The sequence below is a fragment of the Ictidomys tridecemlineatus genome, unplaced genomic scaffold (assembly GCF_052094955.1).
Source record: "Ictidomys tridecemlineatus isolate mIctTri1 unplaced genomic scaffold, mIctTri1.hap1 Scaffold_4685, whole genome shotgun sequence".
NCBI lineage: Eukaryota > Metazoa > Chordata > Mammalia > Rodentia > Sciuridae > Ictidomys > Ictidomys tridecemlineatus.
The window spans coordinates 31,952-51,893 of NW_027523042.1; the positions used below are offsets into that span (position 1 = coordinate 31,952).

The 19,942-nt window shown below is 38.8% G+C and overlaps 1 pseudogene; it reads right to left on the reverse strand.

Annotated features, from left to right (window-relative positions):
- Positions 1-1,244: 1,244 nt before the first annotated feature.
- On the reverse strand, positions 1,245-18,946 carry LOC144373737 (thyroid receptor-interacting protein 11 pseudogene; annotated as a pseudogene).
- Positions 18,947-19,942: the final 996 nt, after the last annotated feature.

A 19,942-nucleotide genomic window follows, 5' to 3' on the forward strand; every position in this document is an offset into this window, starting at 1 on the left:
ATATTAAATTATCAATAAATTTAATATTTATTGATAATTTAATATAAACAATATCAATTAATAAAATAAATTTAGATCAAACCATAGTATTAATAAAAGAAATTTAAATAATACTACTAATAAGATTAATTTAAATTAGATTAATTTATATTAAATGATAGTGTAATTTGTATTTCAAAATATATTAAATTTTGTTTAAATTAATTTTAATAAAAAGGTTCTGAATGGTTTTAGAAACTACAGGTGTCGGAGAAGTATGTGCTATGCAATCTGCTTTTTCTCTTCTCTGATTTCACCTACTTAAGCTAGAAACTTTTGATTCATCTTTTACCTTAATTTATCAAAAGGTTGTAACTACTCCTATTTTAAAGCTTTTCATCTTTCAAAAACTGTTGTTAGCTTATTTCTCTCCCCAACTTGTTTTGATCCAATGTTTTATAGAATGTGTTTATAAGAATTATTGTAGAGCCCCCAATAGTATGTAGATAAGCAGTCCAGATATTTAATGATACATTCCTACTAATTAACTTTTCCATTGGCAATGGATCACGTGATCCCACTTTGGGGTTGACTCATAGAAATACTCTTCCTTCTGGACATGTTTATCATCTGGAAAACTGAATTAATGTGGAGTGACTTTCGTAGAGAAATGGAAATCGGCAAAATGGATAGGGGTCATAGAATTTGGATTCAAGGCATCTTAGAATTTATCCACTAAGCTTCCTGTTTAGGTCCTCCCTATTGGAATTTTCGCTTGGTAGTTGTACAATGTTATCTTGGATAAACTAAATATTCTCAACGTTTTGCAACACTATATTTGGTTTTCATGTACTCTAAATCGGAGACATCCTTCTTCTGGGTTGGGTTTTTCTTGTTTCCTGTAATTACATGTATCGTTTTTATCTTAATGCCATTAAGTGAGGTTGGAACTAGTGGTTCAAGAAGGCTGCTCTGTACAGTTGCTCGCTAAAGTACATCAGAATTGATAACTGGTGATGATTATCTGCTACATTGGAACAAAATTCTATAAACAAAAAGTGCTACAAAAAACAAAACAAATTTTTTTTTTTAAAAGTACTATAGCAAAAAATCACAACAACAACAACAACTAAAGAAATAAAATAAAATACCCAGTAGCTATCCACTTACATATACCAGCTGTTTTGCTTTCTCTTTTTGTCTACAAACACATGAGTACTTTTTCAAAAGGCCATGCTGTAAAACATAAAAAAAAAAAAAGGGGTTATGGCTTCTTTAGAATAATGCTAAATATTTAGAAGATCCTGGAGTACAGCTCTGGCCCTATTGTCCGGGGACACTGGCAACGGTGTAAAGGTGGGTTTAAAAAGAGGATGCCCTGGTCCACCAAGTCCAACTCCAGCTAGGTTACTAAGAGGCACAGCTGCAGAACGTGGAACCAAGAGTGGATTCCCGTTGGTGCTTCTGCCAGCTCTTAATTTGGCTCCATCTTTAACATTTCCTGGTAAAGAGTTCTGGGAAAGAACTCTGAAGCACAGGTTGTTGATTTGGTTTCAGAGGTATGTCGGGGACACTTTTTGAAGCCCCTCCAAGCCAACTCCTCATCCACTTACCGACACCACCATAAGAATCTTTATTCAGCAAGTGCTGCATTTGGTCCTTTGGAATGTCCAGGATGCTCCCCATCAACTGCAATGCTTCAGGACGTTTGCCTTTTGGTGTCTGGAGATGAGCGATAAAAAGGTTTTGCATGAGGACTTTGTCCACTTTTCCTTCTGCGCTGTTGCCCAAAGTGGACGATTTCTGTTGTGCGTGGTCCAACATTTCTTTTCGGGGCTCCTTTTGTTTTTTCAGTTCTTCCATCTGTTCTTCCTCGAGATCTAAGTCTTCTCTCGGTCTGGAAGCAGAATCCAACAGAGCATTCGCTTGATCCAAACGTTCCCGCAGTGATGCTACTTCTCCTTCTAGCTTTTCGGCCTTGTTCTTCCATTCAGCTATTGACTGTTTTTCTTTGGCTAATTCGGCAGAATGCAGAGCTTTCTCTTCTTCTTGGAAGTGCTCTAGAACCCTTTTCAGGTTACTTGATGACAGGGCACACTGTACTTCTTGGTCCCGTAAGTGTTGAACCTCGTTTTCTCTTAGGATTTTTACTTTGGTCTCTTGAAAAATATCAGAATTCAATGTTTGAGCATCTCCTCTCTCTCCAGGCAACTGGGCTTTTAGTTCTTCAATAGTTTTCTGCAAGTTCTTAATTTCCTCCTCTAAAATTAACTGGCTATACGCAGCATTCATCTGCTCATATTGGTACTTAAATTCATCCATTTCCTCCTCCTGCTCCTGTAAAGACTGAAGTAGTTGCATTTTACGCTGGTTTTGATTTTCAGTTATATTCAGATGGTCTTGAATTTCATCTTCCAGATGATTTTTGACTATATTCAGTTGAGATACCTCCAATTCTAGTTCTGTGATAGCATCAAGAGCTTCAGGCTCAGCCACTGGTACAGCTTGATTGTGCTGTTCCCGAAGTATTTCCAGTTCTACTCGCAGATAGTTGTTTTCTGCTTTCACGTAGGTAAGACTTCTGTCCTTTCTTTCAACGGATTGCCTTAAAGTTTCATTTTCTCTTAAGGCCTGAGAACACTTATCTAAATCCTTTTGTAGTTGTGAACTTTTTTCTTCGAGTTTTTCAATAAAAACTTCTTTCTCATTTATGACTTGTGTCAATCGCTCCTCTTCTTCTATGTAAGATGCCAAAATTTCCTCAGTTTCTTTTTCATCAGCAGTCATTTGCTCAATATTCTTTTTGAGTCCTGCTATTTCAAAGTCCTTCTCTTGATTGAGTTGAAGTGCACATTCGTGTTTCAGCTTTAAGTAAGAGGTCTTCAAATTGTGTGCATTGGAGAGTTCCTCAATAGTCTGCCTGTGATTATTTGCTTCTTCCAACAGTCTTTTTTCTGCCTGGTGCAGTTTGGCTTCAGTCTCTTCTTTGTCTCTTTGGAGAGTCTCCGTGATAGTGTCTCTTTCTTGAGAGATCTGATTGTAAGCAGCAATAGATTCTTCCAACTTACGCCTTACATCGTCACGTGCTAAAATCAACATTTCATTTTCCGTCTTGAGTTCAACAGCAACTTTCGTTAAGTCTTCATTGAGCTGTTCCTCTTCAGAAAGATTTTGCCTTAGGTTGCTCACTTCAGCTTCTCGTTCTTTAAGCATGTCATCCTTCCAGTGACTGTTCGAGTCTTCGTTCAGAGAAGTTGGATACTTACTCTTAAATCCAGACAGCTCCTCTTCAAGTTGTCTAATGTGATCCTTAAGCCCCAGGTTTTCCTGCTGGAGGTTTAAACTATTTTTTTGTGACTGATTTAGCTGATCTACTAAATCTTCTACTTTACCTTCAAGCTTCTGCTTAGTTAAATGCAAATCACTGAGGCTCTGCGCATTCTCAGTTAACTTCTCCTTCTGCACATGCAACTCTTGGGATATGTTCATTTGCTCATCCTCAAGTTGACGAACTCTCTTTTTTCCGTCATCTCGATCTTGTTCCAACTTCTTGATGACAAGGTCTCCTTCATTTTGTTGTTTGGATAGCTCATCTTGTATCAAAATCATGTGCTTTGTAGCTTCCTGATTCTGATGATCCAGTTCTTCTAACTCAGCTATCAGCATTTTCTTCTCATTGATAGTCTGATTCAGTTCTTCCTCCTTTGCCTTCAAGTGAAGTTTTAAGTCTAGTAATTGTACATTCAAATTCACGTCTGTTGAAGCTCTGCTTTTCATGACTTGATAGTCACAGCTCAATTTTGACAGTGACATCTGAAGTTCCTCTTTTTCTTGACTCAATGATGACTTCTCTTTTTCTAAAGCTTCAACATGCATTTTAAGTTTCAGATTGTCTTCAGCAAGGCGGTTATCCTGGTTTAAACCACTTAGTCTCACGATTTCCTTCTCCGCATCAGCCAGGGCTCGTTGAAGCCTGAGCACTTCTTCCACTGCTGAATGCTGAGGAAGGGTTCTTCCCTTTTCTGCCACAGTAGAACTCTGCTCCCAAACTGAAATTTCATGCTGATGATCATCTATGTCTGGACTGTGGTTTGGTTGAAGAGTCTTGATAGTATTTAGTACTTTGCAGATTTCACTCGAGTCAGAATGGTGTGTTCCCTGAGCCTCAGCAATCTGCCTCGAGTGGCCAACTTCAGATTCCTGTTTTGCAACTTCAGTTGATAATCTGTTTGTTTCTTGTTGTGATACAATTATGTCACTAAAGTCCGTGTCATCATCACGAAAGGCTGAAGAATGACTACCGATCAGGGAACCGAACGGAGCCGGTGCGGTTGTTGTTGGCACACCACAAGCTCCCGAGCGTACTGATTGAGCAGCTGCCCGTAGTTGGAACATTTGATCTTGCAGTACAGTCTGTCCTGCTTTAAGATGGCTGACCTCTACCTCTTTCTGTTGCAGTTGATCTTGGCAACTTACAGACTGATGGTTTCTTTGTAGCTCTGGCGCTTCATGCTTTTCTTCCAGGTCAGTACAATACTTTTTCGGTCTTTCATTCTCACATCTTAGTGTGGAATCAGTAGTTTCCATTTCCTTTCTCCGACAATGATGTAAAGCTGCTTCTGGGTCTCCTAAGTCATCCAGAAGCATGTCCCTGGTGAGGGTGGAGCTATGGCCGGTGAGGAAAGCCAAGCTGCTCCCCACCTGAGCCAAGAAGTGGCCCAAGCCTGAGCCCAGGCCTCCAAACCAGGCCGACATCGTGGCCACTTCAGCGAGCCATCGGACCAGCTCTGAGAAGCGCGTCCATCACCATCCACTTCTCTGCCCCGAACGTCCTCCGGCGTTGCCGGGGTCAATTATGACCCAAGCGCTCAGAATTCCTCAGAGCGCGGGGTTCCTGGGGCTCCACCAACCACCAATCATCCCTCCCTGCCTGTAAACTCAGAAGCCTGTCCTGCGCTTTGACCAGGGACCTGCAGCCAGTAGCACACTCACCCCCTGCAGGGCCTCTGCTTCTTCCCTGCACTTGCCTGTCAGCTATTGGCTCACGGGATTGGGCAGGGTTGGCTGGGAGGAGCTAGAGATCCAGGAAAGTGTCCTAGTTTGAGTCCCAAGGCAGTGTGCTGTGGAGCCAGGAAGAATCAATGTTGTAGATGAAATCCAAAGGTAGTTCACTGGACAGTTCCCTCTTGTCTGGGAGAGGTGGGCTTTTTGTCCCATTCAGTTGCATTCAGTTGACGAGGTGAGGTCTCGCTCCACATTAGAGAATGGAATCTATGTAACTAAAAGTCCCCGATTCAAAAGTAAATGTCACCCCATAACACCAGCACAGACACACCCAGAATAAAAGTTGGCCAAGTATCTGGGCATCGTAGCCCAGGCGAGTTAACATATAAAATTAACCATCACAAAGTCTTAATCAGTCTCAGAATTCAAAGTATAATATGGATTAGATTTCACTAAAGAACCATCTTTACCCTTTCCAAAAGTAAAGTTTTGCTGTTAATCTATACATTTTCGAGTTCATTTGAACATTATTTGGTCCTTGTTAATTCTGATTGAAGTTTATTTAGGTGCTCAAAAATTCCGCTTAAATTTCACTTAAGAAAATTTGTTTTAGAGCCAATGGGTTGATGTCCACTTAACCTATTGTTGTTTATCAGTGCCAGATATAATCCAGGTTTCAAGAGTACAGAGTGAAATAAAAAGTTGAGAAATTTTCTACTATGGAGTAACAATCCTAAATGTAATTCCCATACCTCTGAGGATCAGAAGGAGTTAAGATAAGGCCCTGCTTTCCAAGGTGTTTAAATTCCAACAAGTTAATGAGGAGGCAGTTTTGTAGAGTTGGGGACAAAGCAAAGAGATGAAGCACGTGGGCTGTAACAGACATACCCATTGGGACCAGAGCAATTTTGGAGCTAAACTGACAGAACGCATTTATAAGACCTCTCTCACAAGCATGAGTTGAACAGTAAATGACAACATAGTGTGTAGTTCTCACCTGATGGCTGGTGCAGAGAAAGTGGCCAACAAACAGAGCCTGCTGCCACTTTGTTCCTATTTGCTTTTTGTTTTGTTTAGGATCATTTTCCTTATTACCCTTTAGAAGGGGTTTGGGTTTGCTCCCATTACTCTCTTCCCAGAGCCCATTTTCAGGAGACTCTTTTCCTTGAGCTGTTCTTTCTCTATGTCTGTTCAGGAAACAAAACCTCAAGGTGGCAGAAATAAAATTTAAAAAAAGGAAGAATTTTTGGAAAGTTAATGGTTAAGTAGATCCTAAGGATTATATGAATCACCTCATAATGTCTCTTGCCTTCGAGATAGCGGAGCAAGTAGACATAATGACTCCGATTGCTATCAGAAACTAGTGACTGCATTTGTGTCCTGGGCTAGAAAAGGAAATCTTCTTGGTCCTTCTTATTCATCTCCAAATCTGAGAGAGAAGTCAGGCCTGTGTTAGTCAGTCTCTCCTCATAAAAGACTAATATAAAAATTTAAGCCCCTCTTAGCATCTGCTGAAGTGAGAATCCACGCTGTACCCCAGCTGTGTCTACTGTTGAAGAAGGCGTCAACAATACCAAGTGTCCTTTTCTCCCTTTAGACCATTCCTCCTGTGTGTGTGTGTGTTTGTGTGTGTGAGAAGACTTTTTCATCACTTTGACAACATACCTGAGAAAATTAAATGAGTAAATATTTATTTTGGTTCAATTTCAGGCTCCATTGCTGTGGCCTGAAGTGAGGCAGATTACCATGGCAGAGAGCCTGGCTTCAAAACAGAGCTTCTCAACTCATGGAGATCAGGGAAATGGTGAGGGGAAGAGAGGACTGAGGAATATGATGTACCCGTCCAGGGAATCAACTCCAATGGCCTACCCTCCAACTAGGCCCTACCGCCCCCACAGTTTTGACCAACTCCCAATAGTCCTGTCCAATCATGAACCCATCAGTGGATTGATCCACAGATGACGTTAGAGCTCAGGATTCGATTCACCTTTCTGTAGAGTCCGTTCTGAATGCTGGTAGATTGGGGTCCAAGCTTTCAACACATGACCTTTGGGCAACATTCCAGATCCAAATTATAGCAGGGTGCCTCCTTCTCTTTAGGTGTTCTGTGTTTGTTTATTGTTTTCAATCACAAATAATGATCCTTTTTCAGTGTAAGACCTATCACATTTGGCTTGAATCTGGTTCCAGTGGTGGTTGCTCCTCCTGCTGAAAGGCATTTCTGATCACTCAAGATTCAGTCTTCTGGCATGGTTCGCTCTGACCACAGCTGTTTGTCATTTTATATTTCTATTATGAGAGAGAAACCTACCTACTGTATTCGAAACTGACCATCCAAATGAAAGCATTTCTCTTCTTCCAAAGAGAATGTTTGGAATGTTCCTGGAAGCTATGGGGGATATGGAGGGAAAACCCCGGCTCATTCGCGAGCACATGTGACAAAAAGCATCCAATAATCATAAGGGTATCCTTATACATATATTCAGTGCCCAAAAAGCACAAGGTATTGTGATAGATACTGTGAACAACATAAAGCTGTGTTATATACATTTCCTGCTGTGAAGTGCAATTGAATACAGTCAATCAGTGGAGAAGATGTTCCATAGAGTGATCCTTGAATTATAGTACGAGGTCAGCCATTGACGACTGTGGTGGTGAGGATCTCATATGGGGCAAAAGACTGAGTAAGAAAGAATAAGCCAGAAGTAGAGAGCCCTTAATAATGTGGCTTTGTTAAAACACCGTTGAAGGTTAAAATAATGAAAGCTTTTTGAGTCTATAAACATAGGGTGATAAATTCTATGCAAGACATTAAGTTTGTACTTCTTTTAATACCTCATAATTCATTCAAACATTTTCTTATAGATTTCAGTAGAATTTTTAAATCTCTTCAATGTGGGCCTCGTCTCTTCTTGTCTCTTTTTTTAAATTTTTATTGGTTGCTCAAAACATTACAATGATCTTGACATATCATATTTCATACATTCGATTCAAGTGGGGTATGAATTCTTACTTTTACCACGTGTACAGTTTGCAGGATCACATTGGTTATACGTCCAAGTTGATACATACTGCCATACTAGTGTCTGTTATATTCTGCTGCCTTTTCTATTTATTCCCTCCCTATCCCCCCTTCTGTCCCCTCCCCTCCCATAATCTCTCTCTACCCCAGCTACTGTAATTCATTTCTCTCCTTTTTTCCCCTTTCCCCTCACATCGTCTTATATGTAATTTTGTATAACAATGAGGGTATCCTTCCATTTCCATGAAATTCCCCTTCTCTCTCCCATTCCCTCCCACCTCTTGTCCCTTCCAATTGGTAATCTTCTTTTCATGCTCTTCCAGCCTGCTCTGTTTTGAGTCCCCCTCCTTATATGAAAGAAGACATTCAGCATTTCTTTTCTAGGGATTGGCTAACTTCACTTAGCATAATCTCCTCTAATGCCATCCATTTCCCTGCAAATGCCGTGGTTTTGTTATTTTTTAGTGCTGAGTAATATTCCACCGTGTACAAATGCCACATTTTTTTAATCCATTCATCTGTTGACTGGCATCTAGGTTGGTTCCACATTCTAGCTATTGTGCATTGTGCTGCTATGAGCCTTGATGTAGCTGTATCCCTATAGTATGCTCTTTTTAGGTCTTTGGGAATAGTCCGAGAAGGGGAATAGCTGGGTCGAATGGTGGTTCCATTCCCAGCTTTCCCAGGAATCTCCATAATGCTTTCCAAATTGGCTGCACCAATTTGCAGTCGCACCAGCAATGTACAAGTGTACCTTTTCCCCCACATCCTTGCCAGCACTTGTTGTTGTTTGACTTCCTAATGGCTGCCATTCTTACTGGACTGATTTGGTGTCTTAGAGTGGTTTGAATTTGCATTTCTCTGATTGCTAGAGAGGGTGGGCATTTTTTCCGTGTATTTTTTGATTAATTGTATATCCTTCTCTGAGAAGTGTCTGTTCAGGTCCTTGGCCCATTTGTTGATTGGGTTGTTTGTTTTCTTAATGTTTAATTTTTGAGTTGTTTGTATACTCTGGATATTAGGGCTCGGCACATTTGTATTTTTAAGAATTGGCATAATCAATGAAATGTTCCGCACACGTTTGTAGGAAGATTAACATAACACTCCAGTGACAATACAGTAGTAGAAGGATTGATTTGGACTGACAAGTTGTTCAGTGAATGATATATTACCCATAAATTTGAATTCTCATTATCATAAGGAAGCAAGGTGAAAATAAGAATTTAAGAGAGTGTTGGGGATGTGGCTCAAGTAGTAGCTCCTTCACCTAGCATGCGTGAGGCATGGGGTTTGATCCTCAGCACTACCTAAAAAAATAAATAAAATAAAGATGTTGTGTCCACTAAAGGCTAAATAATCAATATTTTTAAAATAGAATGTAAAATAGTCCATAAATGTTATATACAAACTGTGAAAGTAGATTCTTCAACAGATTAATTGTCTACCTCGAACTAGAATCAGTTGCCTACTGATTTGCCTGGATGATGTTCTCAATTCTGGTTTTTTTTTTTTTTTTTTTTTTTTTCATTCCACTGGGCAAACATCTGCAGGGCTTTCTTGATGGCAACATAGTGATTACTGAGCTCTACCCTATTAGAAATACAACTAGTTTTCAACTCATGAAAGTCTATAAAAGCCACTTTTTTAGAAGTCTCTAAACTTTGGAACTATTCAATGATACTCTATTTTTGCCAGCAATACACAATATATATATATATTTTAATGTAAAGGGCAAGGTATTGAACAGACACTTCACAGAAGAAGCAATACAATCAATCAATAAATACATGAAAAAAATGTTCAACTTCACTAGTAATGAGAGAAATGCAAATCAAAACTACTCTAAGATTTCATCTCACTTCAATCAGAATGGCAATCATCAAGAATATCAGCAACAATAAGTGTTGGCGAGGATGAGGGGGGAAAAGGTACACGTATACATTGCTGGTGGCACTGCAAATTGATGCAGCCAGTCTGAAAAGCAGTATGAAAACTCCTCGGAAAACTGGGATCGGAAGCACCCTTTGACCCAGCTATCCCACTCATTGGTTTATAACTAGAGGACTTAAAATCAGTATACTAAAAATTCATTAAATTTCATTTTAATTAATACAATTTAACAAAGTGAATTTAAATAACATTTAATATAGATTAAGTCATTGAATATTAACGATATAATAAAAATATTAATAAAATTAATTTTAATAAAAATCCTCTTAGTGGTTTTAGAAACTACAGGTATCAGAGAAATATTAGCTATATATTCTACTTTTGTCTGCTGTCTCATTTTGCCTAACGTAAGCTAGAAACTTTTGTTTATCTTTTATCTTAATTTACCAAGATGAAAATGGGAAGACAAAACACCCAGTAGCTACACACATCAGCTTTTCCTTTGTTTTTTCTAAATTTTGCCTTAACATTGACATTATTTTATCCAGTATCCAGGTATTATGTTTTTATGTTAAAAGCATATGCCGTTTGATTTCAATCTCTTTTCAAATACATATATCTAAATCCCTGTTGCTTCTGTCATACTCACCAGATGACTATTATAGTCTTTTAATTTAATCCCATCTTGATTTTTGCTTTAATCTAACAATTATTTGGAATTGTTTCTATGGCCCTAATTTCATTGTATATGGAATTTTTTTTTTTTTTTTGAGGATTCAAAATTCTTCTAATTTTAGATGCACAAGGAATTGCAGCGTGTGTGATAACACCTTTACGGAATTGGCTGGCGTTTTCATTGTGGTCTAGGGCATGGTAAATTTTGGTGGCTGTAGCCTGTGTGTTTGAACATGATATGTAGTTTTGTGTGCATGGTACAACTTCTTGGTATAGCTACTCAGGCTTCTTAAGTGCATTACACAGCTCTTCTCTATCCCCTCCCTGCTTGTTGGTGGTTCCTTGTTTGGGTTCTGAGAGAGGGATGTTCAGTTTATGCCTTTTATTCTGCAGGGTTTCCCATGTTTTTACTCTATATACCCCACGGTGTGGTACCCCAGATAACTATCTTATTGTTGTCCTGTGCTCTGTGATCCCTGGTATGTAATACTGAAAGCATGAAGCAGCCTGTTACCTCTCAGCTTCTGCAAGTGAACTGTTTTCTTGCACGTTGTATATTTGCTTTTGTCTTTTCAACTTGATCTACTCTTTCATAATCTATTTTTGTGTTCATTTTTTGAAATTCTCATTCTTATTTTGGATCACTCAGCATTTTCAAATGTCCTCTTCTAATTTCTATGAAGATTTGGTGGTAGAAGGAGAAAGAGAGGTGAAACATGCTCATTTTCAGCCTTTAAGATTGAACTTCAAATCTTAGTGTAGTTTTGATTTTCACTTCTCTAAGTGCTAGTGATGATGAGCATATTTGCATCTATTTGTTGATTAATTTTATATCATCTTGGGAGAAGTGTCTGTTCAGGTCCGTGGCCCATTTATTGAATGGGTCATTTTATTTATTTATTTATTTGTATTTATGTATGTATGTATGTGTGTGTGTGTGTGTGTGTGTGTGTGTGTGTGTGTGTGTGTGTATTTAGGTTTGTGAGTTCTTTCTATACCCTAGAGATTAGTGCTCTATCTGATGTGTGATGGGGCAAAACTTTTCTCCCAAGATGTAGGATCTCTATTCACCTCCCAGATTGTTTGTTTTGTGGAGAAGAAACTTTTTTAGTTTGCATCTATCTCATTTATTGATACTGGATTTTAATTCTTGTGCTATAGGAGTCTTATTAAGGAATTTTGGGACTAATCCCATATGATTGGAATTAGGGCCTACTTTTTCTTCTGTTACATGCAAGGTCTCTGGTTTTATTCCTAGGTCCTTGAATCATTTGAGTGGAGTTTTGTGCATGGTGAGAGATAGGGGTTTAATTGCACCTCCCTCCAGTTAGAATGTCAGCGATTTTTGAAAATGGCAGCTATTATGAAGACAACAACAATAAGTGTTGGTGAGGATTTCAGGAAACATGTACACCCCTACACTGTCGGTGGGACTGTAGATTGGTGCAGCCAATATGGAAAGCAGTTTGGAGATTCCCTGGAAATTTGGGAGTAGAACCACCATTTGACCTAGCTATCCCTCTTTTTGGTCTATACCCAAAGGACTTAACAACTGCAAACTACAGGGACACAGCCACATCAATGTTTATAGCAGCAAAATTCACATTAGCTAAATTGTGGAAACAACTTAGTAGATGAATGCATAAAAAATGTGGCATTTATACACAATTAATATTACTCAGATACTTACCCTCTCGCTCAGTCCAGGAGACGCTAGCGACCTTCACTACCTCTGTCAGAGCCTGGTTGGGACAGCTGGTGCCTCGGAGAGGACAGGCTGATCCTGCCTGCCTCCCATGTACCCTTTGTCACAGGGAGCGACATTAATGTGAGACCAAATAAAATCCAGTCATAGACATTAATAGAATATCTCAAAAAAGTATTTAATAAAAAGGCTAGCAAATACAGGGTCTTTAATGAAACTTTAATAAAATTTATGAGACAAGGAAACTGAAAGCACAATATTTTCTTAGGAACTTTTCTGTTTGGTGTTATTCTTTACAATATAGAAGCTTTTCCTAAGAATGCAGGGAGTATGAAATTTCTAAGGCTATCTTGCTGTTTTCTCCATTAAACCCCTTGTCTTTAAAAAAAAAAAAAAAATCTTGAATCTATATTAATCTTTGTGATTTTCTGAGTACCTGTATAACATATTTTTCTCAAGAATGCAGTGAGGTCGCCGTTTCCAAGAGCTCTTAAATTCAGAAATATAAGAAGTGTGTTTCCAGGCATTGAAACCCAAAGGCTCACCTAGACACAATGGAGTGAGCAGAATATATAAAAATCTCTCATGACAAATCTGAACTCTGCTTTTCCCAACCATGTGAAGTCTACTGGAATCAGATTCCAAGTAATTTGGCAAGTGGAAGCCAAATATATAGTTTGATATTCTTCTCGGGAGTAAGCCGTGTGATGTTACAGGAAGGCAGATTTTAGTGCTGCATTTCTGATTGTATCCCCCCAAAAGTTGTTCCATGCATATCATGCAAGAATGTAACCTCCAAAAAATGAATAAATAAAAAAGAGGAAATTTGACGTAAGAAGGCTGGATAATATTTGCATGTTCGTGTGTTTTTACCACACATCATACCTTCTTATTTCTTCCTTGCTCTGATTTGAAGCATATGCTTTCATTTTTCATTTTGGCTTACTATGTTATCACTTAATAATAATTCAGTAAATTTACTTAGAACAAGAAAGTCACGTAATGACTCATGTCTTAGAGATGCTTTCAAATAAAAGTAATTGTGCATTTTGTACCATAGAGTATTCCCAGTGTTTCCTAGAATTGTTGCAACTGACGCTGGAAGCTTTGAAATAGAGCAGGAGGCATAAGGGCTGTGGCTTGTGACCCTTCCCAAAGTATGTAAGATTGATAGACATTGAATGCAGATAAAGAACTATGCATCATTGAATTTTTTCCTGTCACTAAAATGCTAGTAGAGCTCAAGGAATTGTGAGTCTCTTTGTCTACAGTACAGGAAAAATAAGAAATTTAAAGACTTGAGTTCCATACAATTTCTGATAACATACCTTAGGTTCTCAGCTTAAAAACACAAAAAGAGAAATGTCATCATTTTCCATAGCATTTGGAAACTTTACTATCAGAGCTCATCAGTTCTCAGACATTTATATGTTTTGAATACTTGGCCAATGTGACTTTGGGATGCGTCCTCCAGTTGTTGTTTCAGTGATTTTGTTCATGCCTAACAACTGGTGGCATCTTAATTTTGGTCAAATAATGTAAATGTTAAGGTCAAATTTAGAAATAAGAAAGGAAAAGCTGATATGTGTGTAGCTACTAGGTGTTTTTCTTCCTTTTTTTTTTTTTTTTTTTTTTTATTTTTGTAAAGTAAAACAAAAGATAAACCAAAAGGTTCTAGCTTAAGTTAGGTAAAATCAAAGAGGAGAAAAAAGAAGATAATGTTGCTAATACTTCACTGCCACCTGTAATTTCCAAAACAACTAAGAGCATTTTTATTAAAATTAACTTTATTGACGTTTATATTAAGTTATATAGTCGATATTAAATAATTCAATCTATATTATGTTAAATTTACTTTGTTAAATTGTATTAATTTAAATAAAATTTAATGAATTTTTAAATATAAATCATACTATAATTTAATATAAATGGAATTTATATTAAATTATCAATAAATTTAATATTTATTGATAATTTAATATAAACAAAATCAATTAATAAAATAAATTTAGATCAAACCATAGTATTAATAAAAGAAATTTAAATAATACTACTAATAAGATTAATTTAAATTAGATTAATTTATATTAAATGATAGTGTAATTTGTATTTCAAAATATATTAAATTTTGTTTAAATTAATTTTAATAAAAAGGTTCTGAATGGTTTTAGAAACTACAGGTGTCGGAGAAGTATGTGCTATGCAATCTGCTTTTTCTCTTCTCTGATTTCACCTACTTAAGCTAGAAACTTTTGATTCATCTTTTACCTTAATTTATCAAAAGGTTGTAACTACTCCTATTTTAAAGCTTTTCATCTTTCAAAAACTGTTGTTAGCTTATTTCTCTCCCCAACTTGTTTTGATCCAATGTTTTATAGAATGTGTTTATAAGAATTATTGTAGAGCCCCCAATAGTATGTAGATAAGCAGTCCAGATATTTAATGATACATTCCTACTAATTAACTTTTCCATTGGCAATGGATCACGTGATCCCACTTTGGGGTTGACTCATAGAAATACTCTTCCTTCTGGACATGTTTATCATCTGGAAAACTGAATTAATGTGGAGTGACTTTCGTAGAGAAATGGAAATCGGCAAAATGGATAGGGGTCATAGAATTTGGATTCAAGGCATCTTAGAATTTATCCACTAAGCTTCCTGTTTAGGTCCTCCCTATTGGAATTTTCGCTTGGTAGTTGTACAATGTTATCTTGGATAAACTAAATATTCTCAACGTTTTGCAACACTATATTTGGTTTTCATGTACTCTAAATCGGAGACATCCTTCTTCTGGGTTGGGTTTTTCTTGTTTCCTGTAATTACATGTATCGTTTTTATCTTAATGCCATTAAGTGAGGTTGGAACTAGTGGTTCAAGAAGGCTGCTCTGTACAGTTGCTCGCTAAAGTACATCAGAATTGATAACTGGTGATGATTATCTGCTACATTGGAACAAAATTCTATAAACAAAAAGTGCTACAAAAAACAAAACAAATTTTTTTTTTTAAAAGTACTATAGCAAAAAATCACAACAACAACAACAACTAAAGAAATAAAATAAAATACCCAGTAGCTATCCACTTACATATACCAGCTGTTTTGCTTTCTCTTTTTGTCTACAAACACATGAGTACTTTTTCAAAAGGCCATGCTGTAAAACATAAAAAAAAAAAAAGGGGTTATGGCTTCTTTAGAATAATGCTAAATATTTAGAAGATCCTGGAGTACAGCTCTGGCCCTATTGTCCGGGGACACTGGCAACGGTGTAAAGGTGGGTTTAAAAAGAGGATGCCCTGGTCCACCAAGTCCAACTCCAGCTAGGTTACTAAGAGGCACAGCTGCAGAACGTGGAACCAAGAGTGGATTCCCGTTGGTGCTTCTGCCAGCTCTTAATTTGGCTCCATCTTTAACATTTCCTGGTAAAGAGTTCTGGGAAAGAACTCTGAAGCACAGGTTGTTGATTTGGTTTCAGAGGTATGTCGGGGACACTTTTTGAAGCCCCTCCAAGCCAACTCCTCATCCACTTACCGACACCACCATAAGAATCTTTATTCAGCAAGTGCTGCATTTGGTCCTTTGGAATGTCCAGGATGCTCCCCATCAACTGCAATGCTTCAGGACGTTTGCCTTTTGGTGTCTGGAGATGAGCGATAAAAAGGTTTTGCATGAGGACTTTGTCCACTTTTCCTTCTGCGCTGTTGCCCAAAGTGGACGATTTCTGTTGTGCGTGGTCCAACATTTCTTTTCGGGGCTCCTTTTGTTTTTTCAGTTCTTCCATCTGTTCTTCCTCGAGATCTAAGTCTTCTCTCGGTCTGGAAGCAGAATCCAACAGAGCATTCGCTTGATCCAAACGTTCCCGCAGTGATGCTACTTCTCCTTCTAGCTTTTCGGCCTTGTTCTTCCATTCAGCTATTGACTGTTTTTCTTTGGCTAATTCGGCAGAATGCAGAGCTTTCTCTTCTTCTTGGAAGTGCTCTAGAACCCTTTTCAGGTTACTTGATGACAGGGCACACTGTACTTCTTGGTCCCGTAAGTGTTGAACCTCGTTTTCTCTTAGGATTTTTACTTTGGTCTCTTGAAAAATATCAGAATTCAATGTTTGAGCATCTCCTCTCTCTCCAGGCAACTGGGCTTTTAGTTCTTCAATAGTTTTCTGCAAGTTCTTAATTTCCTCCTCTAAAATTAACTGGCTATACGCAGCATTCATCTGCTCATATTGGTACTTAAATTCATCCATTTCCTCCTCCTGCTCCTGTAAAGACTGAAGTAGTTGCATTTTACGCTGGTTTTGATTTTCAGTTATATTCAGATGGTCTTGAATTTCATCTTCCAGATGATTTTTGACTATATTCAGTTGAGATACCTCCAATTCTAGTTCTGTGATAGCATCAAGAGCTTCAGGCTCAGCCACTGGTACAGCTTGATTGTGCTGTTCCCGAAGTATTTCCAGTTCTACTCGCAGATAGTTGTTTTCTGCTTTCACGTAGGTAAGACTTCTGTCCTTTCTTTCAACGGATTGCCTTAAAGTTTCATTTTCTCTTAAGGCCTGAGAACACTTATCTAAATCCTTTTGTAGTTGTGAACTTTTTTCTTCGAGTTTTTCAATAAAAACTTCTTTCTCATTTATGACTTGTGTCAATCGCTCCTCTTCTTCTATGTAAGATGCCAAAATTTCCTCAGTTTCTTTTTCATCAGCAGTCATTTGCTCAATATTCTTTTTGAGTCCTGCTATTTCAAAGTCCTTCTCTTGATTGAGTTGAAGTGCACATTCGTGTTTCAGCTTTAAGTAAGAGGTCTTCAAATTGTGTGCATTGGAGAGTTCCTCAATAGTCTGCCTGTGATTATTTGCTTCTTCCAACAGTCTTTTTTCTGCCTGGTGCAGTTTGGCTTCAGTCTCTTCTTTGTCTCTTTGGAGAGTCTCCGTGATAGTGTCTCTTTCTTGAGAGATCTGATTGTAAGCAGCAATAGATTCTTCCAACTTACGCCTTACATCGTCACGTGCTAAAATCAACATTTCATTTTCCGTCTTGAGTTCAACAGCAACTTTCGTTAAGTCTTCATTGAGCTGTTCCTCTTCAGAAAGATTTTGCCTTAGGTTGCTCACTTCAGCTTCTCGTTCTTTAAGCATGTCATCCTTCCAGTGACTGTTCGAGTCTTCGTTCAGAGAAGTTGGATACTTACTCTTAAATCCAGACAGCTCCTCTTCAAGTTGTCTAATGTGATCCTTAAGCCCCAGGTTTTCCTGCTGGAGGTTTAAACTATTTTTTTGTGACTGATTTAGCTGATCTACTAAATCTTCTACTTTACCTTCAAGCTTCTGCTTAGTTAAATGCAAATCACTGAGGCTCTGCGCATTCTCAGTTAACTTCTCCTTCTGCACATGCAACTCTTGGGATATGTTCATTTGCTCATCCTCAAGTTGACGAACTCTCTTTTTTCCGTCATCTCGATCTTGTTCCAACTTCTTGATGACAAGGTCTCCTTCATTTTGTTGTTTGGATAGCTCATCTTGTATCAAAATCATGTGCTTTGTAGCTTCCTGATTCTGATGATCCAGTTCTTCTAACTCAGCTATCAGCATTTTCTTCTCATTGATAGTCTGATTCAGTTCTTCCTCCTTTGCCTTCAAGTGAAGTTTTAAGTCTAGTAATTGTACATTCAAATTCACGTCTGTTGAAGCTCTGCTTTTCATGACTTGATAGTCACAGCTCAATTTTGACAGTGACATCTGAAGTTCCTCTTTTTCTTGACTCAATGATGACTTCTCTTTTTCTAAAGCTTCAACATGCATTTTAAGTTTCAGATTGTCTTCAGCAAGGCGGTTATCCTGGTTTAAACCACTTAGTCTCACGATTTCCTTCTCCGCATCAGCCAGGGCTCGTTGAAGCCTGAGCACTTCTTCCACTGCTGAATGCTGAGGAAGGGTTCTTCCCTTTTCTGCCACAGTAGAACTCTGCTCCCAAACTGAAATTTCATGCTGATGATCATCTATGTCTGGACTGTGGTTTGGTTGAAGAGTCTTGATAGTATTTAGTACTTTGCAGATTTCACTCGAGTCAGAATGGTGTGTTCCCTGAGCCTCAGCAATCTGCCTCGAGTGGCCAACTTCAGATTCCTGTTTTGCAACTTCAGTTGATAATCTGTTTGTTTCTTGTTGTGATACAATTATGTCACTAAAGTCCGTGTCATCATCACGAAAGGCTGAAGAATGACTACCGATCAGGGAACCGAACGGAGCCGGTGCGGTTGTTGTTGGCACACCACAAGCTCCCGAGCGTACTGATTGAGCAGCTGCCCGTAGTTGGAACATTTGATCTTGCAGTACAGTCTGTCCTGCTTTAAGATGGCTGACCTCTACCTCTTTCTGTTGCAGTTGATCTTGGCAACTTACAGACTGATGGTTTCTTTGTAGCTCTGGCGCTTCATGCTTTTCTTCCAGGTCAGTACAATACTTTTTCGGTCTTTCATTCTCACATCTTAGTGTGGAATCAGTAGTTTCCATTTCCTTTCTCCGACAATGATGTAAAGCTGCTTCTGGGTCTCCTAAGTCATCCAGAAGCATGTCCCTGGTGAGGGTGGAGCTATGGCCGGTGAGGAAAGCCAAGCTGCTCCCCACCTGAGCCAAGAAGTGGCCCAAGCCTGAGCCCAGGCCTCCAAACCAGGCCGACATCGTGGCCACTTCAGCGAGCCATCGGACCAGCTCTGAGAAGCGCGTCCATCACCATCCACTTCTCTGCCCCGAACGTCCTCCGGCGTTGCCGGGGTCAATTATGACCCAAGCGCTCAGAATTCCTCAGAGCGCGGGGTTCCTGGGGCTCCACCAACCACCAATCATCCCTCCCTGCCTGTAAACTCAGAAGCCTGTCCTGCGCTTTGACCAGGGACCTGCAGCCAGTAGCACACTCACCCCCTGCAGGGCCTCTGCTTCTTCCCTGCACTTGCCTGTCAGCTATTGGCTCACGGGATTGGGCAGGGTTGGCTGGGAGGAGCTAGAGATCCAGGAAAGTGTCCTAGTTTGAGTCCCAAGGCAGTGTGCTGTGGAGCCAGGAAGAATCAATGTTGTAGATGAAATCCAAAGGTAGTTCACTGGACAGTTCCCTCTTGTCTGGGAGAGGTGGGCTTTTTGTCCCATTCAGTTGCATTCAGTTGACGAGGTGAGGTCTCGCTCCACATTAGAGAATGGAATCTATGTAACTAAAAGTCCCCGATTCAAAAGTAAATGTCACCCCATAACACCAGCACAGACACACCCAGAATAAAAGTTGGCCAAGTATCTGGGCATCGTAGCCCAGGCGAGTTAACATATAAAATTAACCATCACAAAGTCTTAATCAGTCTCAGAATTCAAAGTATAATATGGATTAGATTTCACTAAAGAACCATCTTTACCCTTTCCAAAAGTAAAGTTTTGCTGTTAATCTATACATTTTCGAGTTCATTTGAACATTATTTGGTCCTTGTTAATTCTGATTGAAGTTTATTTAGGTGCTCAAAAATTCCGCTTAAATTTCACTTAAGAAAATTTGTTTTAGAGCCAATGGGTTGATGTCCACTTAACCTATTGTTGTTTATCAGTGCCAGATATAATCCAGGTTTCAAGAGTACAGAGTGAAATAAAAAGTTGAGAAATTTTCTACTATGGAGTAACAATCCTAAATGTAATTCC